At 48.5% G+C, this 27,028-nt stretch overlaps 1 non-coding gene across 1 annotated transcript; it reads right to left on the bottom strand.

Annotated features, from left to right (window-relative positions):
• Positions 1 to 2,145: 2,145 nt before the first annotated feature.
• LOC141583089 (U4 spliceosomal RNA) lies at positions 2,146 to 2,286 on the bottom strand. Its single transcript, XR_012515842.1, has one exon. It is a non-coding gene; the product is annotated as a U4 spliceosomal RNA (small nuclear RNA).
• Between the last annotated feature and the right edge of the window lie 24,742 nt (positions 2,287 to 27,028).

The following is a 27,028-nucleotide window of genomic DNA, read 5'->3' as shown; positions in this document are numbered from 1 at the left end:
GTCACTCTGAGTACCTCCACGTCAGTACTAGAATTGGAACATTGGTGGAGAAGAACTGGGATGTTGAGGGTGTACTGGATACTTGCTTGACACCAGTCTCCCCTCAACTATGCTTACAGACAGCCCAGATCCCGCCTGATAAATCAGACATTTTAACACACACAGCTCTTGATAGCAGAACTTACAGATGCAAAACTCTAAGGCAAAGGATTGTCTCAACTCGTTCATGTCTCAAGGAACTAAAACACTGCCTAGCACAGGTGCACCATCAACCTTATTTTTAAATATGCCTCTATATTTTATTTATCTTTGATTGTCTAAGTCATGTGACAAACATTGTGGACTAACGACCTTTGAGATCTCTTCACAGAATCCTATCTGGTGGACTCCCAGATCTGCCAACACAGAGAAGGCATCCACAAACATATGCAGAACAGAGGCAAGATAAAACTGTACCTCAGCCTCAAAGTGGCCTGGCAGTCACAGAAACGGCCACGTGGGTTCTGGCCCATATGAGGAGTCAAACTTTCGGCTTGAGGCACCCCACTGCACCTGCAAAACCAAGTTGTGCCTAACAAAGAAGACACAGCCAGTCTACTCTCCCTAATGAAAGATTAACCCTGGGGCCTGAGAACTCTGGGGGATAACTCCTCCCTCCTCAGGCTTGATCCCAAGGTACAAGACCACGTGCACCAGCAGCATGGGTCAGCAAGTGAGCAGAAGCCAGAAAAGGGCAGACCAGAAGACAAGGATCCCCTGAAGATCAGGAGAGAGGCTGTCTAGGTACCATGGAGCAGTTACATCAGACTGGAACATATCCCATTTACAAAAGTCTAGAAAACCCCAGCCTCACCCTCACTTAGGTCTGACACCATTTTAGGCCGCAGCCCATCTGCGCCCAGGCGCTCATGAAAACATCATGTTGTGGCCAGGCATGGTGGCTCAAGCCTGTAATTCCAGCACTTTGGGACGCTGAGGCGGGTGGATCACGAGGTCAAGAGATTGAGACCATTCTGGTCAATATGGTGAAACCCCGTCTCTACTAAAAATACAAAAAAGTAGCTGGGCATGGTGACACATGCCTGTAATCCGAGCTACTCAGGAGGCTGAGGCAGGAGAATTGCCTGAACCCAGAAGGCGGAGGTTGCGGTGAGCCCAGATTGTGCCATTGCACTCCAGCCTGGGTTACAAGAGGGAAACTCCATCTCAAAAAAAAAAAAAAAAAAAAAAAAAAAAAAAAAAAAAAAAAAACCTGGAGCTGTTTGCTGGCGCTCTCAGTGTTTGAACCAATAATAATACCTTGCGCCTAATATCTGAGATGGTAATCTGGTAATCCAAGAGTGATACCTGCGTGACACGCCTCCTCCTCCACCCTCCATATCCAAGTGGTCACCAAGGTTACAAACCAGCCAGGGAAGGTAGCTCATGCCTGTAAACCCAGTATTTTAGGCAGCTGATGCATGTGGATCACCTGAGGTCAACAGTTCGAGACTGCTCTGGCCAACATTGGAAAAGCCTGTCTCAACTAGAAATTCAAAAATTAGCCAGTGTGGTGGCAGGTGCCTGTAATTTCAGCTACTCAGGATGCTGAAACAGCAGAATTGCTTGATCCTGGAAGGCACAGGCTACAGTGAATCGAGATCATGCCATTTGACTCCAGCCTGGGCAACAGAGCAAGACTCTATAAAAAAAAAAAAAAAGAAAGAAAGAAAGAAAAGAAAGAAAAAAAAGAAAAGAAAAGAATTAGTATATTGTTTTCTCCAGAAGAGGGGTCTTGTCTCATACCCCAGCAACAGAATTTTGAATCTCACATGAAATGAAAGTTATGGCAAGTCGCAGCCTAGTGACTTTAAAAGAGTTTATTAGCCACTACTAAGTGACAGAGCAGGGAGTCCTTAGAAAGCAAGAGAAGGAACACACCTGTTTTATAGAACAAAATTTTTTTTGAGATGGAGTTTTACTCTTGTTACAATGACATGATCTTGGCTCACTAAAACCCCTGCTTCCTGGGTTTAAGGATTCTCCTGCCTCAACCTCCCATGTAGGTGGGATCACAGGTGTACACCACCGTGTCCAGCTAATTTTTTTTGTATTTCTTTTCCATTTTAATTTATTTTAATTTTTTATTTAATTTTTTAAATTCCATCCCTGTAGAGACTTCTAAATATTGCCAATGCCGACTATATTTCCAGTCGTCATGGCAAGGTATTGGAAAAAGTTTTCAATTAGCAATAATCGCACCTCAGGTAAACCTCACTGGCTACGATACTGCCACTGTGCAAAGCTTTTATTTATTTTTTTTATTTTAGTAGAGACTGGGTTTCACCATGTTGGCCATGCTGGTATCTAACTCCTGGCCTCAGGTTATCTGCCCTCCTTGGCCTCCCAAAGTACTGGGATTGCAGGTGTGATTACTTAATGTTTACATTAATGTAAACTTTAATGTAAACATTAAGTAATCACACCTGTAATCCCAGCACATTAATGTACAGACAGAATTACTTAATGTTTGTTTATATAGGTTATTAAGAATAGTGTTGTCTCTTATGAAGGATTGTGATCAGTTTGTGTAAGGCTATTAGTATTGCTATTTTTCTTTGTTACTATTGATTTTAACAATAATTTATGAGTGTACTATTGTCTTTAAAATTTATTTTCAATTTAAGAATGCTTTTTGTTTAAAGTATTTGTATATTTTTATAAGTTTTGAGTCTTTAGTTATGAATTTGTTCCTGCAACCATTAATATTTTATAACCAAAGGTGATAAATCCCTAAATATATAATCCAACAGATATAGTCTGTGTGTGTGTGTGTGTGTGTGTGTGTGTGTGTGTTTGTGTGTGTGCATGAGAGAGAGAGAGAGAGAGAGAGAGAGTCTCGTTCTGTCTCCCAGGATTGAATGCAGTGGTGTGATCATGGCTGGCTCACTGTGGCCTCAAATTCCTGGGCTCAAGCAATCCTGCAACCTCAGCCTCCTGGATAGCTGGGGCCACAGGCACGAGCCACCATGTCAGCTAATTTTTATATTTTTTGTAGACATGAGGATCTCAGTATTTTCCTAGGCAGGTCTTGAGCTCCTGATCTCAATTGATCATCCCTATTTAGTCTTCCAGAGTGCTGGGATTACACTCATGAGCCCTGCACCTGCCCAGATTTAGCTTTTTTCTAAAGATTTTATTTAAAATAAAATCACTGTGGTTAAGGTGTCTCTGACAGTTTTGCATTTTAATTGCAAAGACTATGTTGAGTGAATTTTTCCATCAGTTGTAAAAAGTGCATCGATGGCCGGGTGCGGTGGCTCAAGCCTGTAATCCCAGCACTTTGAGAGGCCGAGGTGGGTGGATCACGAGGTCAAGAGATTGAGACCGTCCTGGTCAACATGGTGAAACCCTGTCTCTACTAAAAATACAAAAAATTAGCTGGGCATGGTGGTGCGTGCCTGTAATCCCAGCTACTCAGGAGGCTGAGGCAGGAGAATTGCTCAAACCGAGGAGGCGGAGGTTGTGTTGAGCCGAGATCACACCATTGCACTCCAGCCTGGGTAACAAGAGCGAAACTCTGACTCAAAAAAAAAAATGCATCCATGTTTATTTCATCCTATGGTTTCCAATTAATTTTCCCTTCTTCCTTTTTGGAAACACGGGCTAGTGGGCTCTGTGTCAGTTTGCATTTTCAGAACCACAGCGCTAAACACTCTGTGCTCCGACTTCAAGTGGTGCAGAGGGACGGCCACCAGAGGGTGCGCATCCTCCACCAGTGCTGTGAGCGCGAGGGCCCTGCAGTGCCCATGGCCACCAGCAGAGGACGCTCTGGAGCAAGGCGGCATAACTGCCTAAGGGCCAAGCTCCTCTAACAATCAGAAGCCCAGCTTTACATAGGCTTACAACTCCAGATAATGACACGCGAAAGCGCCTTGGGTTTACAGTTCTGGAAATTACATGGGAAAGGGTCTTGGTCCATGGCGTAGGTGTGGAGTGGGGGCTTGAACTCATTTAAGTTAAAACAACACCTTCCGGAAAGATTCCCCCATGCTATGCCTGCGATCTATAAGGTGGCGTCAGGTCAGCCAGCCTTTACTTCTATTGAAATACAGTGTAGAAGTCAAGCGGGGGGGTGACCTTAGATGCTTGAGTCTCCTTCCTCACTGGGTCACCTCCTCCCTGCACACGGCCACTTTCCCACCTGGGCTACTTTCCAGTCTCATTCACAATCGCTCTTAACAACTGTGGAAAGAAGACAGCTGTAGAGACTCTCTTTTGTCCAAATTACTCTGCTGAGAGATCTTATAACTTGTCTCACTGGACCGTGGATGGCCCTGGGAAGAATACCTCTGCCCCTGTATTTTGGACAAAGACTATGAGGTGGTCAGGCACAGTGGCTCACACCTGTAACCCCAGCACTCTGGGAGACAGAGGAAGGTGGATCATGATGTCAGGAGTTCAAGACCAGCCTGGCCAAGATGGAGAAACCCCGTCTCTACTAAAAACAAAAATTAGCCGAGTGTGGTGGTGGGCACCTATAATCCCAGCTATTTGGTAGACTGAGGCAGAAAATTGCTTGAATCTCGTGTCAGGTCTCCATATACAAACCTGGAGCCTAAAAGTCTGAAGTCCTGCTTGCCTCTTGATCCTCTCCCACCCTTCCCTGGGCCCCCTCTCCTGCACTCCCATCTCGTTCACTATTGTTTCTGAGTATCCAGCGGAGCTTCCCTGGACAAGCCCTTCAACCAATCCTGCCATTTCAACTGTTCTTATGAATGTGAATACCCCTCACCCATCCTGTCATCTTAACTGTTTTTTTTGTTTTTTTGTTTTTTGTTTTTGTTTTTGTTTTTGAGACGGAGTTTCACTCTTGTTACCCAGGCTGGAGTGCCATGGCACGATCTTGGCTCACTGCAACCTCCGCGTCCTGGGTTCAGGCAATTCTCCTGCCTCAGCCTGCTGAGTAGCTGGGATTACAGGCACGCGCCACCATGCCCAGCTAATTTTTTGTATTTTCAGTAGAGACGGGGTTTCACCATGTTGACCAGGATGGTCTCGATCTCCTGACCTTGTGGTCCACCCGCCTCAGCCTCCCAAAGTGCTGGAATTACAGGCGTGAGCCACCGCGCCTGGCCCTTAACTGCTTTTCTGCCTCACTGCAGCAGACACTGTAACTGAACTTGTGGTCATGGACACTCCTTGCTGCTACCCACCACTATAACTGATCTTACTCTGTAACTTTCCACTGCCCACCCCAAACCTGTAAAACCAACTCCCACCCCACTGCCCTTTGTTATCACCGTTTTCAGCCATAGCCGACCTGCACACAGGTAAATAAACAGCCACGTGGCTCACAGAAAGCCTGTCTGGTGAGGGGGGGTCTCCTCATTCAAAGAGCAAATTTTCAATATTTTGGTACCAAAACCCGGGATGTGGGAACTCCTTCAGAAGACCAAACCCCCATTCCTGTTCTTTTGCTTCTTCCATGAGGAGATCGACCTACCGATCCAGATCATCAGACCAGCCCCCCCACACACCACCAGCTGTTTTGGTAAGCAGTATGTCTTTTTTTCTTTCCCATTCTTTAATCTTTTCCTTTCCACTTCCTCCCCATTTTGGTTGCACCATTTTCCCACTGCAAGCACAAGGAAAATCAAGCAAACCAGGTTCTTCTGTGAGGTTTGGGACCAGAAAAACCCTATGTAGGTCATGGATCCTGGGACCCAGGTTTCCCAGAGTCTTGGCTATCATGGAGACGTTCACCCCAGTCACTCACCCAAAAGGCTCAGGGCCAATATTGGTGACAGGTAACATAAAGGACGCTCTCTTTGCTCACCAATGATGAGGTTCAACCCAGGCTCACCAAGGGACGCCTGTTGAACAGCTAGGTTGAGTGTTTATTCACCTTGTCTCTGCTGTCTTTCCAGAACCAAGGGCAATTGTCCATCCTCTATCCCTCCCTCCTCTCTGCTGGCCTGTGTTCTAAAGAACCTCAAACCTCTCCAACTGTCTCCTAACCTAAAACCCAAATGTCTCTGTAAACACTGCATTCTCTTTACAGGGCCACTGCATGGTCTCAATACAAGTTAAACAATGGCTCCAATTGGCCAAACACTGGCACCTGTCATCTCTATTTTATAAAATTAAGACAATTTCATCACAACATGGCCAAATGGTCTGAAATTCCCTACGTCCAAGCATCTTTTTTACACATCAATCCCTCCCTAATCTCTACTCCTTCTCTTTGCTTCTGTCTGCCCCTCTTTCCTCTGCAGGTTAGCCAGAATCCTCCTTGTCCATCAACCTTCTGACCTTCTGTTTTCCTGCCTGTGAACTAGGCCCTCATCCAGGACCTAACCCCACCCCAGAACTTTCCTCCTATTTTTCTGCCCACAACCGTCCACCTCATGCCCCTCCTGTCACCTCCCCACCTCATACTTGGCCTTGCTTACAGTTAGTCCTGCCGCTGCCTCCTGCACCCCTGGTCAACAATCCCCCTTCCAGAGGTGGCTGGAGCCAAAGGCATAATTAGGGTGACATTACCTCCCTCTATCTGACCTTTCCCAAATCGACCACTGGTTAGGCTCCTTTTCATCAGATCCTCCAATACATCTCTCAGTCCTATAATCTCACGTGGAGTGCCTTAAATGCCATCCTTACTTCCACTCTCACCCCTAAAAAATGCTTAATATGCATTTTATCAGCCAGTCAACCCCAACATTACAAAAAGATGAAGAAATTAGAATATGGCCTTCAAACTCCACCACGGAAATTAGGCAACCTTAACTTCAAGGTGTTCAATAACAGGGAGAAATCTGCCCGGCTGCACATCTCAGAACTGCAGATGCTTCCTACTCTGTAAGACAAACGCCAGCCACACCACTGGCTCACAGAGACTCCAGAGCACCCACACTGAAGCGCATCCAGCCGACCCCCTGGAACTTGCTTCATGTGTCAGAAACCTGGCCACTGGGCCCAGGAATGCCCGCAGCCTGGGACTCCTCCTAAGCCCTGTCCCATCTGTGCAGGGGCCCCCACAGAAAATCAACTGTCCGACTCAGGTCGCTGCTCCTAGAGCTCCTGAAGTTCCAACCCTCACCTTAGGGCTAAAGACTGATGCTGCCCGACCATCTCCGAAGCCCACTGGACCTTCACAGATGCCAAACTTAGGGTAACTCTTACGTGGAGGGCAAGTCTATCCCCTTCTTAATCAGCAGGGAGGCATCCACCCCATACAGTCTTCTTTTCAAGGACCTGTCTCCTTGGCCGCCATGCTGTTGTGGAAATTAATGGCCAGGCCTCCAGATCTCTCAAAACTACCTGTGTCTGGTGTCAATCACGCCAGGACTCCCACATTCTTTCCTGATCATCCCCACCAGTCCAGTTTCCCTGCTAGGCTGGGATATCCTAGGGAAATTGTCTGCCTCCTGGGCTACAGCCACACCTCATTGCTGCCCTCATCACCAAACCCGTACCTCCCTCAATAGCTCCCCTTACATCCCCCAACCTTAAGCCTAGGGTGTAAAACACTACCTTCCAATACGTTGCTACAAGTCATTCACCCATCCTCATCCCCTTAGAACCTAACCACCCTCACCTTGCCCAGCCCCATACCCCATCTCACAACTTCCTTTAAAAGTGAAGGTTGTTATCACCTGTCTATTGAAACATGGCCTTTTAATTCACCCTCCTTCTTCTTCGGCATCTGTATTCAAAGGGGAATCACATATCCCATTCTGAAGCCCAAATTTCTTCCCGTTTGTTATAATCCTTTGCCAGCATACATGTGCTCCCCCTGTCAACCACATCCAGTAAATTTCCCAAACCCCAACCCCCTCCACCAAACAACAGCTTATCTCCTGCCTGGGTGTGGTTGCTACTTCACCTCAGAAAACCAGGTTTTGCTATTCTAGCTAAGTCATGGTATAAACTCACTAAAGAAAACTTATCCAACCCTATTAATCCTAAATCCTTTCCTCACTTCTCCTTTTGCTCCTTAAAAAACAGCTCTAAAAGCAGCTCTCTCCCTAGCTGTCCGCAACTTGTCTTAACACTTTTTCATTCTATACTGCTAAAGTCCAGGGTTGTGCGGTCAGGATTCTCATATAGGAGCCAGGCCCATGGCCTGCAGCCTTTTTATACAAACAACTTAACCTCACAACCCCGGGCAGGCCCTCATGACAACTTGCACAGCAGCAGCTGATGCCCTGATATGCTTAGAATCCCTCAAAATCACAGGCTCCACCCCACTTACCCTTTAGCTCTCACCGTCTCCAAAGTTTTGTCTTCACACCTCACACATTTACCTTCAGCCCCTCACCTTCTCCAGCTTTAAGCAGTTGCCCCTACTGCTTATACCACACCTCAAAAAGTCTGTTTTTATTATTTCCTAACTGTGCCCAAATTCACTGCACTCATTTACTTTTACGTGCCCTGCTTTTCTTTAAGTTACCAGTTTACACGTTCCCTCCAGGCAGTTACAGCTGACATTTCACTCTTCATCTGCTCCCGTTCTCTGCTCAAACACAATCTTGTTAATGAAAGTGAGCGGTTGCTTATAGATACTGAAAGCTTCCTCACACACCATGAAAACAAAAGCTCTCCCTCTACACAGTTACCCCACCAAGCCCTGTAATGGCAGCAGCCCTTGCTGGGTCCCTTGTCTTTCGGATCCAAAGCTCCAGAAAAAAAACGTGTTTTTATGTAAAGCAGCCTGGCCTCGTATATAATGCCATCAATAAATTAAGAGAGCCCAAAAGCGCATGAATCAGGCAATTGATTACTCTGGACCTGGCTGGATGGGCTAGATGCTGTCTAACTGGAGTCATGGCTCCTCCCAATTCTTACTCCTTTAAACCCATCTTTCTTCTTCTCCTGTTTGGATGCTGTATTTTCTGCTTAGTCTCCCAATTCATACAAAATCTCGTTCAGGTGATCACAAGTCAGCAAATGCTCCTCTCCATGACCCACAGTACCGTGTGGTGCCTCTAAGTCCCGCAGCAGCTTAAGCATTCGTAAGGCAGAACATATTGTTCAGACCTTCCTTATTTGCACACCTGTCCTGTTTCCATTTCCATCCTGTCTTCTCCGCTAAAAAAAAAAAAAAAAAAAAAAAAAAAAAAAAAATTATGTGCCCCCTCAGTCCCTTGTCAGGCACAAAATAACCTTAAGAAACTTCACCCTCAACCCCAAAACCCTGTGCTCACCCCCTCTTCTCTAATTCTTTCTCTCTATAGATAGAAAGACAGGTATGTCAGGTCTCCATATGCCAGCCTGAAGTCCTGCCTGCCTGGGCTGATAGTCTTCTACCCCACTACCTGCTCCGCCATTGTCCCTGATTACCCAGCGGAGCTATCTAGACAAGCCCCTCATCCAACCCTGCCATCTCAATTGTTCTTATGAAAAGTGAATACTCCTCACCCATTCTGACATCTTAACCGCTCTTCTGCCTCACCCCAGCCGCCACTATAACTGAACTTGGGGTCATGTACATTCCTTGCTCCTACCCACTACTGTAACTGATGTTACTCTGTGACTTTCCACTGCATGCCTCAAAGCTGTAAAAACAACTCCCATCCCACTGCCCTTTGCGAAGTCCTTTTTCTTTTTCGCCCATAGGTGACCTGCACCCAGGTGAATAAACAGCCACGTTGCCCACACAAAGCCTGTCTGGGTGGGGGTGGCTCTCTTCATTCAAAGCACAAATTTTCAATACCTGGGAGGCAGAAGTTGCAGTGAGCCGAGATCGCTCCACTGCACTCCAGCCTGGGCAACAGAGTGAGATTCCATCTCAAAAATAAAAATAAAAGACAAAGGTTATGAGGCTAGTGGAGGCTGTGAACAAGCACATGACCCAAGCTTTGTCAGCAGTAGCTGAATTGGAACTATGTTCTCACATTCACAGGGTGCGATGATGGCCTCCTGATTACAAGATCCAAAGGGTGACTGCACTTCCATTAACATGTATATATGTTTGTCTGCAATATAGCTATGAGCACTTTCATGCATCATATTTTGCCAGGAGTCTCTTATATTATCTTTTATTATAGTCACAAAATTATGTGCTCCTCAGTATTAATACTTGTCTTTTTATACTTGAACACTGGGGATGCAAGTGATTTTCCACACAGCCAGCAGCTAAAATATTCCAAATGTGATTTTCATCATGCATTGGTATTTACTCAGGGTGGCTGGCAAAATAGGAGGGAAATATTAGTGAAGGTTAGAAATTTATAGCCTCAAACGTTTTGGAAGACCAAAAGGTTTTAGTGGCATGGACTAAAGGCAACCAGTTCTTTATATTAAAATTTTCAGTCATAGGGTGAAAGACAGGGACAATCAAGCTTCCACAGTGGCCTGTTTACCCACATCTCTTTGTCTCTATTCTACCTGTTCACTCATGTAAAACCTATGCTGAACAGCCCTCTCAGCAGGTGGTCAAAGGGGAATGACAAGTGAAGGGTGTTTTATCTGGGCCCGAAACCAAAAGTTTTATTATTCAAACCCAATCATTCAAACCCATGTTAATTATCCACAAGTATGTTAACTTAAAGCCTCTGTTATTCAATCTATACCAAATAAATGTAAGAAGGTACAGGGAGTCATAGCCGGGCTTGCTAAAACCACCCTCTAAAAGCAGTTACAAACATCCCCACTCATTCAAAATCACTGTACTGGTTGTGAGGGCATTCATTCATTTGTGCCTAAGTTGGGGTCTGCAAAACAAACCCCTACAGGTGGTGTGACTGTTTTGTTGTTTGAATAGTGTTTCAGGACATGAACATGCATCTCTCCCAGCTGCAGTCCCACCTGAGAGGCAGCTGGGCTAACAATACTGCCGGGAGCAAGTCTCAAAAGAGAAGGAAACACTGGCAAGATGTGACATTCTGAAGTGCGAGTACCCTTCAGGGACTAAAGTTTCTGAAGGTGGCAGTTTGTGTCTCCATCTCCATGGGGTCCAGAAATTTGCTGCACAGCAGGAGGTGACAAGTAGCGACTGGATTATTGAGTGACATTAACAGTGGATGTGTACCTGCTCTAAGCTTCAGAATTCACACCCTCCCTGGTTGTCTTTTTTTTTTTTTTTTTTTTTTTTTTTTTTTTGAGACAGAGTCTTGCTTTGTTGCCCAGGCTGAAGTGCAGTGGTGCAATCTCAGCTCACTAAAACCTCTGCCACCGGGGTTCAAATGATTCTCCTGCCTCAGCACCTTGAGTAGCTGGGATTACAGGGACTTGCTACTGCACCAGCTAATTTTTGTATTTTTAGTAAAGATGGGGTTTCACCATGTTGGCCAGGCTAGTGAACTCCTGACCTCATGACCTGCCCGCCTCGGCCTCCCAAAGTGCTGAGATTACAGATCTGAGCCACCATGTTCAACCTCTTTTTCTTTGTTAGAGATGGAGTCTTGCTCTGTCACCCAGGCTGGAGTGCAGTGGCACAATCTCAGCTCAATGCTGCAAACTCTGCCTCCCAGGTTGATGTGATTCTCCTGACTCAGCCTCCTAAGTAGCCAGTACTACATGTGTCACTTCTCCTGGCTAATTTTTGTACTTTTAGTAGATACTAAAAGTAAAAAAATGGGTTTCATCACGTTGGCCCACCTGGTCTCGAACTCCTGATCTCAGGGGATTCACCTGCCTCAGCCTCCCAAAGTTCTGAGATTACAGGCGTGAGCCACCATGCCCACCCTTCCCTGCATCTCAATATCCACAAATATTATAAATCACCTGCTTAAATGTCTAAGATTTTCAACTAATTGTCCAATGTCTAGACAAAAGTGCTTTCGAATATTTATAATAGGTCAGGATGTCAACTAGGATGTTTTGTCAATTAATTGATTGATTACAGTAAGGAAAACACACAAACCCCTCCAAATCATAGACTAGCTATTTGGAAGGCTGAGGCTTGAACCACAGAGAATTACTTGAACCCAAAGGGCAGAGGTTGCAGTGAGCTGAGGTCGTGCCACTGCACTCCAGCCTGGGCAAGAAGAGCAAAACCCTTTCTCAAAACAAAGAACAACAAGGAAATAAGCTAACAAAATGCTGCGGCAGGGAATGACTTGAGAAGTCATTTCTGAGACAGGAGATGAAACTTGGGAGCTTCCCAGCTCCTGAAAATATGCAGCGGAAGAACTAAGATTCTCTACACAGCAGGAAAATGTGCCTCTCGCTGTTGAGGAGACTGGGGGTGGACAATGAGTCTTGGGGTTAAGAAGCCTCTAGGAAAAGCCCCAGACTGCACCACTGAGCCAGCATGGGGGCTCACACGCTCCCAAATCCCCACCCCCAATGCTGTACAGAAGGCTGCAGCCCACAGAACTGCCAGGTGAGGTTGAGGAAAGCTGCCTTCTCTCATCCCTTTCCAGCAACTAACGTAAAAAATGTAAATAATGTTATTGAAATTAGGATATTTTGTTGTTTCAATTCAAACAGAAATTCAGTTGAGGAAAAATAGCCAGATGTAGTGGCTCACACCTGTAATTCCAGCTCTTTGAGAGGCTGAGGAGGGTGGATCACCTGAGGTCAGGAGTTCAAGACCAGCCTGGCCAACATGGTAAAATGGAATCTCTACTAAAAAACAAGAATTAACTGGGCGTAGTGGAGGGTGCTTGTAATCCCAGTTACATAGGAGGCTGATGCAGGAGAATTGCTTGAACTCAGGAGGCAGATGTTACAGTGAGCCAAGATCACACCACTGCACTCTGGGCTGGGCAACAGGGCAAGACTCCTCAAAAAAAAGAAAAAAAAAAAATGAAAAAATATTGCCTCACTAAAAGTAAAGATAATGAGATTTTAATTTAGGCACATTTTCTCAGGCACAATTTTTCTTTTTGATTTAAAAAATTTCGTGAGGCAGTTCAGAGAGTGGCATAATGATACCCACGTACGCAAACCAGATTTAAGAGTTACTAATATGTTGCCATGTCTGCCTCATGTTTTTATATTATGAAATATTGTAATTTGCAGATCTCACAAAATTTTACTCCTAAATGCTTGAGTATGCACCTATAAAAAAGGTAAGCATGAAAGTAGGGTGTGGTGGTGGGCGCCTCTAGTCCCAGCTACTCAGGAGGCTGAGGCAGGAGGACCACTTGAGCCTGGGAGGTCGAGGCTGCAGTGAGCAGTAATTGTACCACTACACTCCAGCCTGGGCAACAGAATGAGACCCTGTGTCTTAAAAAACTAAGTAGGTATGGTTTCCTACAAAACCGGAATAACATATGGTAGCTGACATGTTCAAAAAGAACCCTGCATATCATCAAATACTCAGGAGGAGTTTTCTTTTTCTTTTTTTTTTTCTTTTTCTTTTTTTCTTGAGACTACTATCACTCTGTAGGCAGCCAGGCAAGAGAGCAGTGGCACAATCTCAGCTCACTGCAACTTCTGCCCCCTGGGTTTGAGTGATTCTCCTGCCTCAGCCTCCTGAATAGCTGGGATTACAGGCCTCCACCACCATGCCCAGTTAAGTTTTGCATTTTTAGTAGAGATGAGGTTTCATCGAGGCAAGGATGGTCTCGATCTCCTGACCTTGTGATCCACTCACCTCAGCCTCCCAATGTGCAGGATTACAGGTGTGAGCAACTGTGCCTATCCAGGAGGAGGTCTTCAAAAACCAATAAACCTCAGAAGGTGGAAGAAATGCCAGGCCACAAGGTCACAGCCATGGGAAATGATATTTACTTGGCTAAGAATCTGAGTTTCCTGTGAGGAAACAACAGAAGAACATATCCTCCTTGTACAACGAGAGAAAATACTATATTTTTTTCCATAAAATCATAAGAGTGTGGGCAGTGCAAACCCAAAGTTATGCATGAGAGCTTCCCCAGAGCTCCGTGTGGGTGGAGAAATGTATCCTAACTGCCGCCCTGCTTGCCATCTTGGTACTGGGAACCTGGAAGAATTTCTGAGCCTCACACCCTGCGTCCTGGCTTTTCTCAATAGATGCAGAACAGTGCGTGCATAGCCAAGCTGGGCAGCACACAAACAGCGAGACAGGCCACTGCCTCCTCATCTGGGCCTTCCTGGATCCTGAGCACCCTCTGGGGATGGCATTGGTCAATACGGCCCTTTCTTTCTCTGCTCTCACAGCTGTGAAGTGCACATGCATTTTCTGAAGCACTGAGACTTCCCCAGTCAAGGCCAGCCACATCCTCTTCCTCACTACAAACTTCCTCCACTCCTCAGTCTTCACAGCTTGTCCCAACATGGCCACCTGCCCCCAGCAGTCAACAATGGAGTCCTGTGCACTGCAGCTGCTCCCACAGACTCATGCTTAACCCTCACTGTGGTCCTGGCTTTCAAGGCCATTGCACCTGGGAGGAGACGGAAGTGTTGGCTGCTGTCAGGACACCTGGGTCATTTCCATTTACTCCTGATGCAGTGACTCTGCCTGTGGAATCTGGCTGGGAACCTCTCTCCCACCCACCGCCAGAGACTCACATTCTGAGCCCAGACACAGCCGCCTCAGTCCTCAGGCATCACTGCCTGCTGTGGCACCCTAGGATATCTGGGAGGCTTCAGTGTGACTTTCCTGGCCAGGATCCTGTCTGACACCTGCATGGAGGCAAGTCCCTGACGTTCAGCTGGTGTTCTGCAGGGTCTGCGTCACCTTCCTTCCCAACTGCCAAGGGCAGGTCTCCATCACGGCCACTTGGGTGGGGTTCCCGGTCTGCACTTTTGCCCACCAGGGATACACCACTCTTCCTGAAGGCTAAGGTCTGATAGGTACACCCTGCATGGTGAGTGAATAAGAGAGGTTTCAGGTGCAAACAAAACATCAGTGGACACTTAAGTTATGACCTGTACAAAAGGCAAATGTACCCTTTACCCTCCTGTTGAAAAAGTAAGCTCTGTGTCTTCTGCCATCACTTCAGGGAAACCAGCCCCTGAAATACCCATTTCAGAAGTGTGGCCCCCAGGTGCACGGAGTGGACATGAGCAGAGGGGAGATGTGTGTACTGACCCATCTGACACTTCACCCCAGCACCCTGCAGTGAGAAACACAAGGGGATGGCTTGGTTGCTGTCCTCCACCATCACAGCAGGTGAGTCTGCCTGATGCCTGAGCTCTGTGGACCCCTCTGACGGGGGAAAGACCATCGCAGAATGGACATAAGAAACAGAGGCACTGAGATCACTCATCAAACCAATTCCCTAGACCCAGGGAAAGAACTGCGTTTGGGATTAGGTGTCCCAGGGGAGAAATGGGAAGAAGGGAGGGGCCCCCAGAAAGTATTGGGGTTGAGGGAAGGGGTCCTTGAAAGGAAGGGCAAAAGGAAGGGTTCCATGAATGGACTGTAGTTGGGACAATGGGTCCCAGGGTAAGATGTTGGGGGGAAGGGAGGGGTCCCAGGGAAGGACTGGGGTTGGGGGAAGTAGTCTCAGCAGAGAAATGGGGGAAGGAAGAGTCCCAGGGATGAACTGCGGTTGGGAAAAAGGGTCCCAGGGGAGGAATGGGGGGAAGGAAGGGGACCTCAGAAAGGACAGGGGTTGGGGGAAGAGGTTCCAGGGAGAAATGGGGAGAAGGGAGGGGTTCAGGCAAGAACGGGTTGAGGGAAGGGGTTCCAGGGGAGAATGTGGGTGGGAGGAGGGAGGGGTCCAGGAATGAACTAGGGTTGGAGGATCCCAGAGGATAAATGAGTGGAAAAAGGGGTCCCAGGGAAGGACTTGGGTTGAGAAGAAGGGGTCCCAGAGGAGAACTGGGGGGAAGAGGGATCCCAGATATGGACTCAGTTTGGGGGAAGGGATCCCAGGGGAGGATGTGGAGGAGGAGGGAAGGGTCCTGGGATGGACTGGGTTTGGGGGGTCTCAGGAGAAATTGGGGGAAAAATTGGTCCCAGGGAAGAACTTGGGTTAGAGGAAGGGGTCTCAGGGAAGAAATGGAGGAAGAGGGGTCCAGGGATGGACTGGTGTTGGGGAAGGGTTCTCGGGGAGGAATAAGGGGAAGGAGAAATCCCAGGGAAGGAGGGGTCCAAGGACGGACTGGGGTTGGGGGAAGGGGCCCCAGGAGAGGATCTGGGGTGAAAGGAGGGGTCCAGGGAAGGACTGGAGTTTGGGCTAGTTGTCACAGTGGAGAAACCGGGGAAGGAGGGGTCTCAGGGGAGGACCAGGGTTGGAGATACGGGTCACAGGGGAGGACTCCATGGGGCAAGAGCATGCAGGGCAGGACTAGGGTTGGGCAGGGAGTGGTCTCTGGACAGCACAGGGCTTGAGTCAGGGTCAGAAGCTCATAGTGAGGCCAGGCACCAGCACCTCCTGCAGAAGGCCAGCAAGGATGTCACTCCAGTGGGGTTGTTGCCCACATAGAGGACAAAGGCCAAGAGGAAGAACCGCGTCCACTTCCAGCAGAGCCATGCCTGCACATAGAGCTGGGACGGGAGAGGATACCTCAGCCTGTGCCCTCACAGGCCCTCCCATGCCCACTGCGCAGATGTTGGCTTCCAGGCCCAGGACACAAAACCGGTCCACCCAAGGCCTCTTATTTTTATAAACAAGTCAGTGAGTGCACCCATCACCACCACAACCCATTTTACAGCTGGAAAAACTGAGGTCCAGGGAAGGGAGCGACTTGACGTGCAAGCCCTGGAAAAATGGATTCACTGCCAGGAACACCACGCAGTACATCGCAAAGGAGGCATGTCCCGAGTAGAAAGACTATCTGGGGAAGGAGATGCAGCAGGTTGGAGGGTAGGCGACTCAGTCAGCATCTTCTAACTTCCCCTTGCCCCCGTTCCTCCCACAGAAAGGAGAGTTTAACACGGGAACTGCCAACATTACAGGCCACCAAACCCCAGGAGCAGAGGCTGCTCCCTCTGTCCTTTCCAGTTATCTGATGATAGAATCAGAGTCTCCAATTGGGGCTGTGGCATGAGATGCCTTAACTGTGAAGACTCTGAGGCCTGAACCCAACACCCAGGGCAGCAGACACTAGTGTCCAGCAAGTAGGCAACACCGGTTTCATTTTCACTGCGTTTTTCTCTCAGGATTTTCTCCCATCTGTGAAACTGATGGAAGATTTGTTTTTATATAAATTTGAGACCCCGGAAGGACATGAATGAAACACAGAACATAGGACGCAACAAAAAACTGGCAAAAAAAAAAATCACAATCAACATTTTTGGACTTAATCAAAAGTTTGCAGGAATCAGAGGAACCCTTGTTTAACAGAATCCGGTTGAGGCTTGGTGCGGTGGTTCACACCTGTAATCCCTGCACTTTGAGGGGCCAAGGCAGGAGAATCACAAGGTCAGGAGATTGAGACCAGCCTGACCAATATGGTGAAACCCTGTCCCTACCAAAAATACAAAAAATTAGCCAGGCGTGGTGCCACATGCTTATAATTCCAGCTACTCAGAAGGCTGAGACAGGAGAATCACTTGAAAACCTGTGAGGTGGAGGTTGCAGTGAGCCAAGACCATGCCACTGCCTGGGTGACAGAGTGAGACTCCATCTCAAAAAGAAAAACAGATAATCCAGTCATACCCAGAACAGCTTTGTGGCATTTAATTCATCCTGGTCCCTCTCCCACTGTCTAGACTGTGGTGGCCTGAGGGTAACAGACCACACACCCAGCACAGGTTCCAAGATGTTGCCTCATTTGCAACTGCGAACTGGGGTATGGTTTCAAGGGCTGATCTTGGTCTCACCTGACTGGACATTCTCCCAGTCCTGAGGTGCTATCTGGAGGACATTTGAAGGAAATATTTACAACAAATTTGTGGCCTGGGGCCATGAGAGAAGATGAGGCAAAAAACAGATGAGCCAAACAGGATTTCAAAACTAGCCTGGCCAACATGGCAAAACCCTGTCTCTACTAAAAGTACAAAACTTGTCCAGGTGTGTGGTGGCACTTGCTTGTGATCCCAGCACTCAGAAGTCTAAAGCAGGAAAAGTGTTTAAACCCAGGAGACAGAGGTCACAGACAGCAAAGATCGCACCATTGCACACTCCAGCCTAGGTAACAGAGTGAGACTCCATGCCAAAAAAAAAAAAGAAAGAAAAGAAAAAGAAAATAGGTCAGTTAAGATTATTCAGTAGGGCCAGGCACAGTGGCTTACATCTATAGTCCCAGCACTTTGGGAGGCTAGGGTGGGTGGGTCATCTGAGATCAAGAGTTCAAGACCAGCCTGGCCAACACAATGAAACTCCATCTCTACTAAAAAGACAAAAAAAAAAAAAAAAAAAATAGCAGGATGTAGTGGTACATGCCCATAATCCCAGCTCCTCGGAAGGCTGAGGAAGGAGAATCACTTGAACCCAGGAGGCAGAGGTTGCGCTGAGCCAAGATCATGCCACTGTACACTACACTCCAGCCGGAGTAACAGAGTGAGATTCTGTCTCAAAAAATAAAATAAATAAAAATAATAAAAATGAAAATACAAAAATCAGTCAGGTGTGGTGGTACACACCTGTAATTCCAGCTACTGGGGAGGATGACAGAGGAGAATTGCTTGAACTCAGGAAGTGGAGGTTGCAGTGAGCCGAGATCAAACCACTGCACTCCAGCCTGGGCAAAGAGCCAGACTGCATCTTAGAAAAAAAGAGAGAAAAAGATTATTTTGCCTGAATGGGCTCAGGGGCTCACATTTGTAATCCTAGAAATTTGGGAGACCGAGGTGGAAGGATTGCTTGAGTCCAGGCATTTTAGAACAGACTTAGGCAACATGATGAAACGGTATTTCTAAAAAACAAAACAAAACAACAACAACAAAAAAAAAAAAAAAAAAAAAAAAAAAAAAAAAAAAAAAAACTGTAAAAACAGCTAGATGTGGTAATGTATGCCTGTAGTCCCAGCTACTTGGAAGGCAGAGATGGTTTGAGCCCAGAAGTTCAAGTCCTGGGCAAGATAGCAAGACCCTCATCACTAAAAGAAAAAAAAAAGTAAAGGCAAGAAAAAAAAAAAAAGTGACAAGGAACTGAAAAAGGAAGACATAATCTAAGCAACCCTAAAGAAAATGACAGAGGGCTTTCCTTATCAGTAATTACACTGACTATAAATAGATTAAACACTCCAACTGAAAGTCTGAGATTTGTTAAATGCTTTAATTCAATAAAAAATTAACATATGCTAGAAAAAAATAAAATAAAATAAAGTCAGAGATCTGGCTGGGCTTGGTGGCATACACCTGTAATCACAGCAGTTTGGGAGGCCACAGAGGGTGGATTGCTTGAACTGAGGAGTTCAAGACCAGCCTTGGCAACATGGCAAAAAACTGTTTCTACAAAAAAAAAAAAAAAAAAAAAAAAAATTAATGAACAGTAGCTGAATGTGGTGACCAGTCCTAGCCACTAGGGAAGCTAAGGCTGCAAGATGGCTTGGCCTGGGAGTCCAAGGTTGCAGTGAGCTGAGATCACCGTCCTCCACCCTGGGCAACAAAGTGAGCCTCTGTCTCAAAAAAAATCAGAGACTGGACAATACATAAAAAACATGGCCCAATTTTATGCTAGGCATAAGAGACTTACTTTAGAGTCAGAGACAGACATAAATAGGTTGAAAGTACAAGATTGGAAAAAGAAAATGTTCCATGCAAACAGTAATGAAAAGAGAGCCAGAATAGCTATATTAATATCAGACAAAATGGACATCGAGACAAAATTTGTTGAGACAAAACTCATATGTATCATTTTATGATGATGAAAGAGTCAGTCTATCAAAAAGATATAGCAATTATAAAGGTAAATGTAGTAAATCACAGAACTCCAAAATACATAAAGTAAAAAAGGGCAGAACATTACAACATGAACTTCTAAAACACAAGAATACACTGTGTTCAACCAGTAAAAACACACAAAAATAATTTTGTTTTTTTTCTATTCACTTATCCTCTTTTATCTTTTTTTTCAGTTTTTTTTCTATCGTTTTCAGCAAAACAAATTTTTTTTTTTTTTTTTTTTTTTTAGACAGAGTCTCTTGTCTCCCAGGCTGGAGCACAGTCAGCTCACTGCTCTTTTCCTTTTTCTGATTTATTGATTGATTGATTGGTTTTTGAGACAGAGTTTCATTCTTCTTGCCAACTGTAGAGCAATGGCCTCTGCCTCCTGGGTTCCAGCGATTCTCCCACCTCAGCCTCCTGAGTAGCTGGGATGACAGGCATTCGTCACCAGGCGGGGCTAATTTTTGTAGTTTTAGTAGAGACGGGATTTCTCTATGTTGATCAGGTTGGTCTCGAATTCCTGGCCTCTTGTGATCTGCCACATTGGTCTCCCAAAGTGCTAGGATTACAAGTGTGAACCACCACGTCGATTTTTTTTTTTTTTTTTTTTTTTTTTTTTTTTTTTTTTAAGTCAGAGTCTCACTCTCTCACTCAGACTGGAGTGCAATGGCATCATCTTGGCTCAGTGCAGTCTCTGCCTCCCAGGTTCAACCGATTCTCTGCCTCGGCCTACTGAGCATCTGGTATTATAGACATGCATCACTACACCCAGCTAACGTTTGTATTTTAAGTAGAGATGGGTTTCATCATGTTGTCTGGGCTGGTCTCGAACTCCTGACCTCAGGTGATCTGCCCGTCTCAATCCCCCAAAATACTGGAATTACAGGGGTGAGCCATCTTGCACATCCCCCCAAAATTTTTTTGATTAGAAAAAGAATCTGGGCACAGTGGGTCATGCCTCTAATCCCAGCACTTTGGGAGGCCAAGGTGGGTGGATCACCTGAGGTTAGTAGTTTGAGACCAGCCTGGCCAACATGGAGAAACCCCATCTCTAGTAAAAAATACAAAATCAGCCAGGGGTGTTGGTGGGTACCTGTAGTCCCAGCTACTCAGGAGGCAGAGGCAGGAGAATGCTTGAACCTATGAGGCAGAGGTTGTGGTGAGCCAAGATCACACCATTACTCTACAGTCTGGGCAAGAAGAGTGAAACTCTGTCTCAAAAATAAATAAATAAATTAGAAAAAGAAAAAGAGAAGGCAGACATCAAAGACCACATAGTGTATGATTCCATTGTGTGAAACATTGAGAATACGCAAATCTACAGACAGAAAATAGGATAGTGGCGGTTGCCAGGGGCTGAGGGAAGAGTGACAGGCAATGGGTACAAGGGTTATTTCCTTGTGTTTCCTTATTATTTTTATTATTATTATTATTATTTTTTGAGACAGGGTCTCACTCTGTCACCCAGCCAGTGGTAGGCACATTATTGGCTCACTGAAACCTCTACTTCCAGAGTTCAAGTGATGCTCCTGCCTCAGCCTCCAAGTAGCTGGGACTGCAGGTGTCCACCACCAGACCTGGTCATTTTTTTTTTTTCTTTGAGATGGAGTTTCACTCTTGTTGTGAAGGCTGGACTGCAATGACAGAATCTCAGCTCACCACAACTTCTGCCTTCCAAGTTCAAGCGATTCTCCTGCATCAGCCTCCCAAGTGGCTGGGATTACAAGTGTGTGCCACCATTCCTGGCTCATTTGGTATTTTTAGTAGAGATAGGATTTCTCTATGTTGGACAGGCTGGTCTCGAACTCCCAACTTTCGGTGATCCACCTGCCTCATCCTCACAAAGTGCGGGGATTATAGGCGTGAGCCACCTAGCCCGGCCTAATTCTTTGATCTGTCATAGAGATGAGGTTTTGCCATGTTACCCATGCTGCAGGGTTTACTTCTGATGAGATGAAAATATTCCGGAATTAGGTAGAGGAGATGGCTGTACAGCATTCTGAATGTTCTAAAAATGAACTGTACACATTAAAATTGAAGAAGTGGTGACTTTTTTCTTATACAAATTTTAGTTTGATTTTTTTTTATTTTTATTTTTTTGGTCTGACATTGTCCTAGGCTTGTCAGTCAATATTTCAATTTTTAAAAAACGACAACGATGAGTTGAAACATTTAAGGACCTATCAGTAGAGATGGTAAGAAGACAGCATAGAAGAGGGCAAGCTGAGACTTGGGGGAGACAGAGCACACTCCCCGTGACCTACTGCTGTCTGCAGGGCCCCTGGAGCCCTGAGGCCCCACTCCTCCCTGACCACCTGCCTGCTGGATCCTCACCATCTGGCTTCTGTGGCTTCTTCAGCTCTCACTGTCCCCAGAGTGAAGGCTGCTCATCCTCAATCACCTGGCCTCAGTGACATCAGCAGCGTTTCCCCAGCACACCTTCTCCAGCCGCACATAGACCAAGCAGTTGAACCGGCTCCACTCAGGGTCACAGATGGCAAGGAAGTTGGGGTGCGCGCGGACGATCATGTACTTGGCCAAGTCCATCAGAAACTGGCTCATGGCTGCCCTGAACAGGAAGGTCCCCAACACCTTGTACACAGCAACCACATAGTTGAAGTTGGAGCAGGAATAGAGCCGGTCCGTGTGCACCAGGTAGGCTTCTTCCACCGAGACCTGGGTGTGGGGCAGCTACAGCGACCAGCTGGGGTACCGGTCAGCCTGTGAGCCCTCAATGGGCCTCAGTCCTCCCCATGGGCCTCCCCAAGGCTGCTGCAGAGCTGGGAACTCTAAAGGTGCCCTAGCTGTGCTCAGTGGCTCACGCCTGCCATCCCAGCACTTTGAGAGGCTGAGGTGGGTGGATCACCTGAGGTCGGGCATTCAAGATCAGCTTGAACAACTTGGTGAAACCTGTCTCTAATAAAAATACAAAACTAGCTAGGTGTGATGGCACATGCCTGTAGTCCCAGGTACTGGGGAGACTGAGGCAAGAGAATCACTTGAACCCAGGAGGCGGAGGTTACAGTGAGCGGAGACTCTGCCATTGGACTCCAGCCTGGGCAGCAAGAGCAAAACTGCATCTCAAAAAACAAAAGGAGGTTCCTATTACCCACAAGTACCATGCAGGGCAAGGCTGTGTCCACCAGCCCCCCACAGACTTCCAGGGCCCCCCATCAGGAACCCAGAGTTAGGCTGTACCCCATCAGGCCCCCTTCCCTGTCCCTCTGAACCCCTCCTGCTTTACAAGGATGATGGTGGCCATGATGGTGACCCCAGCCATGAGCCCATGGGTGATGGTGTCCAGCCGGTAGGGGTACAGGATGGTGTCATTCCCGCAGTAAAATCCTTGCTTATACAGAGCATTCACCAGTGACAGGCCAGCAAAGGGCAGGGAGGCTGGAGGGGGAGATCTGTGACGTTATCCATCCAGCTGGGCTGTGGGGCCCCCATACCTGCCTTGCCTCAAGGCTTCCAACTGAGATCAAGGAAGAGCTTTTCTCACAGCACGTGGAGAGGCCCAAGCAACACCCCTTTCCCATTGCCCTCAGATGAGCAGGAACTCCCCAGGCCTCTCCCCCTCACACCTTCCCCTCTGCTCCTTGAACAAAAAGGACAAACACTCACCTCAGGGCCTTTGCACAGGCACTTCTCTCTGCCCAAAATATTACACTTTTATTTTTAAAAGTAAAGACAGGGGTCTCATGCTGACCAGGCCAGTCACAAAGTCCCAGGCTGGAGTGACCTCTCAGCCTCAGCCTCTCAAAGTGCTGAGATTACAGGTGTGAGACAAGGTGCTGGGCAGCAAAATGACTCTCAATTCCGCTGTTTCATCTTCCCTCCCGGCTGTCCACACCAGCGTCCCTCTCACAAAAGGAAAGCTCTGTTTAGCCAGGCACAGTGGCATATAGCTGTAATCCAGCTACCCTGGAGGCTGAGGCAGGAGACTCGCTTGAAACTGGAAAATGGAAGTTGCACTGAGCTGGGATCGTGCCACTGCACTCCAGCCTGTTGACACAGTGAGACTCTGTCTCAATTTATAAAGAGAAAATAAATTTAAAAATAAATAAAAATAAAAGGGAAGGTCTGCTCTCTTTCCCTCTTGTCCCATTTGAAATTATGCAGTCACCTTTGGGACGCTGGACTTAATCTTCCCCCCTCCACCTGCCAGCACCAGAAGGGGTCTATCCTGTTTAGAACAGAGACCCTGGAGGCTGCTCAGAGCCTGGCCAGGGCAGATGTTTAATAAATATATGTTAAACCAGGCGGGACTTATTTCAACATAAGAGCTGGCCAGAGAAGTCAGGAAAGCGCCAAAGCAGGGGCACAGCAGAGGTGCCTTCATGCTTGCCCCTACCCCTCACTGACTCTCATGCCAGGGCACATGCCAGCCACACAGTGACTCAGGAATAAAAGGCACATTTTCCTGAATTCCACACTTACAGATGTCACATGGCACTGGGCCCCCCGGGGTCTTGTTGAGCCCAGGGGTCAGGGCAGCAGGAGTCAGCTACATGAGAACAGGGGAAGGGGCCACTCCCTTTTCCACGAGGCAGGTGCACAGCAAAAGCGTGGGGTGTCTACCCCAGAGAGAAAAGAAGGCAGGGCGTCCTTTGGCACAGCAGGGCAAAGACAAAAAATTGTGGCTCTTCTGAATTCTGAGAGTCTGAGGAGGGGCAGGAAGCCTCACACTCCTCCCTGCATGCCAGCTGCAAGGGTCCTAAGACACGGCATGCCTTCGATGCTGGCTGAGTCTGAGGAAATAAAGCAGTGAATACAGAAGAGTTCTGCCTCACAGGGCAGAAAAATTGGAGGGAATGCAGAACAGAACTGGCAGTGCAGGGGTCCAGAGTGGGGACGGTGCCTGGAGAGGTGAGCGCTAGCGCAGAGGGGGCTGCCATGTAAGAGCCCTACTTCTGCTGGGGTGCAGGGGCAGCTGGCACCTCTGTGAGTGAGGACAGAGACCAGAGAGGAGGCTCCTGCAATTGTCGTGAAGTGGAAGGTCAGGGTCACAGGACTTCAGCAGCTCCCCAAGGCTCTAAGCAGGTGGAGGCCCACACCGGTTGGCCTCCGTTTCTGACCTCCCTGCCCCAGTAACTCCAGCTAGAGACTCAGACATCCCCATGACAACCTACCCCGGGCTTCCCTCTGCCTGGAAAGCTCGCCCTGGGGTCCCCGGAACAGGCACCTTCTCTTCATTTGACCCCCAGGGGCCTTCCCGCCCTCACAATGCCCCTACAGCCCGGTCTAGAACCTGTGAACTGCACTGCGACAGGCCAGAGCTTCCAGATGGAGGTGCCCTCTGTCTGGCCGCCACCCCTGGCACACAGCAGCCACACCCAACCCCACCGTGGCGGCACCTTCCGGCTGTGTGGCCTCCAGCAGGTGACTCCGAGGCTGCACCTCCCTCACAGGCCATTTAAGAGAACCGTTTCAGTTATCTGCATGCTGCTGAGCACCTGGTAGCCAGAAAGTGTCACACACATGTTTAAGTAACTGACAGCACAGCTGCTCAGGACATGGCACCCAGGGCTGGCAGACATCCCACAGGGACCTGGTGCTGTCCCCTGGACACCCCTAAGGAGGATCTAAGTCGGAGGTTAGAGGGCTTAGTCAGAGAACCAGGAAAGGTGCTGAGCAGGAGCGCACTCCTGCCCTGAGGCAGTGACAGAACTACGGGGTGTGGGGGTGGCATTGTCCTTTCAGCCACAGAGCAAACACTTGGCCTTTGTTCCCAGGACCCTCTTGGGGGGACCTATGGGAGCAGCTTCCCCCATCGGCCGGAAAACCCGCAGGACAGGTTTGGGTCTCCTGAGGCCCCTAAGCTTGGGACCCAGCTTTTCTCTTCAAGCGTCTCCCCCGCCCGAGGCTCAGGGGTTCGAATTCCACCGACGAGCTGGGCACCAGGGCCGGGTCAGCCCCTCCGCGAGCACCCAGAGCGGCATGGAAGTCCTGGAAGATCCGCGGCGGCTCCCACCCGCCGGGCCCGCCGCCAGAGTGAATCACAGCCCAGGCCGGGTGCGGCGGGAGGGAGGTGTACCGGGAAGGAGGTGCCAGCGGCCACTGCGCGGCCACTTCCTGCTGCCAGGCGGGGAGGCAGCCCCAGCGCCGCGGGCGCTTCTAGACTCGCCTGTACCCCGGGTCCGCGGGAACCCGGAGGCCTGGCAGGTGCTCTCAACGCGCCGCACGTGGAGGAAGGGGCGCCTCCGGAGTCCGTAGAGGGAAGAGGGCTCACAGCCTCCCGGTGGCCGTCCACGGAGGGTCCCCATACATGGGTCCCCGTGGCTCTTACCGACCAGCATGCACAGCAAGTCAAGCAGCAAAAAGACCCACCTCAGCTGCATGCCAGCAGCCTCCGACGCTATTCCCTGCGGGTCCTGGCCTGTCCGCGGGTCACTTGGCCATGGAGCCCACCCAACATGGAGGGGATGAGGGCAGGGGAGGGGTCAGGGGAGTGGGAGAGGAGAGAAGAGGTGGGGAGGGGAGGGTTGGAGACGGTGGGGAGGGGTAAGGAGGAATGAGAAGGGAGGGCAATGGCGGGTGGCCGCAGCCCGGGCAGGCGCAGATTCTACCCCCACCAGCGGCGCCGGGAGGAGAGGGTGGGGCTAGAGTGTGGGTGCCGCAGAGACCCTTCGGCTGGAGCCCGGGGCCCTGACCCAGGCTCTGCGAGTTTCCGAGCTGCGCGAGGTGGTGCAGGGCTCGAGGGTCCCCGTGTGGAGAAGGAAGGTGCGAATGGCAGGACCGCGGGGCCGCAGGGAGAGTGCGCTATGGCTCCACAAGACTGGGCGCCCCCCTCCACTTTCTCCCACAAAGCGGCGCCTGCTCTGTGCACCTTGAAACCTCAGAAAGGACCAGGCACCGTGGCTCACAGATGTCATCCCAGCACTTAGGGGAGCTGAGACGGGCCAGTCACGGGTGGTCAATGGTTCGAGACCAGTCTAGCCAACATGGTGAAACCCGGTCTATGCTAAACATACAAAAATTAGGCGGGAGTGGCGGCGCACGCCTGTGGTCCCAGCTGCTCGGGAGGCTGAGGCAGTAGAATCGCTGGAGCCCAGGAGGCAGAGTTGCAGTGAGCCGAGATTGCGCCACTGCACTCCAGCCTGGGCGATGGAGCAAGACGCTGCCCCGCCCAAAACAAACAAACAAACAAACAAACAAAAAAGACTCCAAAAGCAGGAAGGGGCCCATGGCTTCAATGACAGGGGTGTTTCTTTTCTCCTAATACTCAAAATCCTGGCACACGGTTCCGTCCCCGGCATGTCAGAAGCTCAGGTTCCTCCGCACCCACCCTGCAGACGGTGATGGGTGTCCCAGGCATACTCCATGCCCAGGCTCCTTTCCTGCTAGCATACTGGTGATCCCATTTCACGGAAGAGCACGGGGGCACGGGGA

Source organism: Saimiri boliviensis, chromosome Y (assembly GCF_048565385.1).
Source record: "Saimiri boliviensis isolate mSaiBol1 chromosome Y, mSaiBol1.pri, whole genome shotgun sequence".
In the NCBI taxonomy this organism is placed as follows: Eukaryota; Metazoa; Chordata; class Mammalia; order Primates; family Cebidae; genus Saimiri; species Saimiri boliviensis.
The sequence above is the reverse complement of the archived record's forward strand: the minus strand, read 5'-3'. Positions and strand labels throughout refer to the sequence as shown.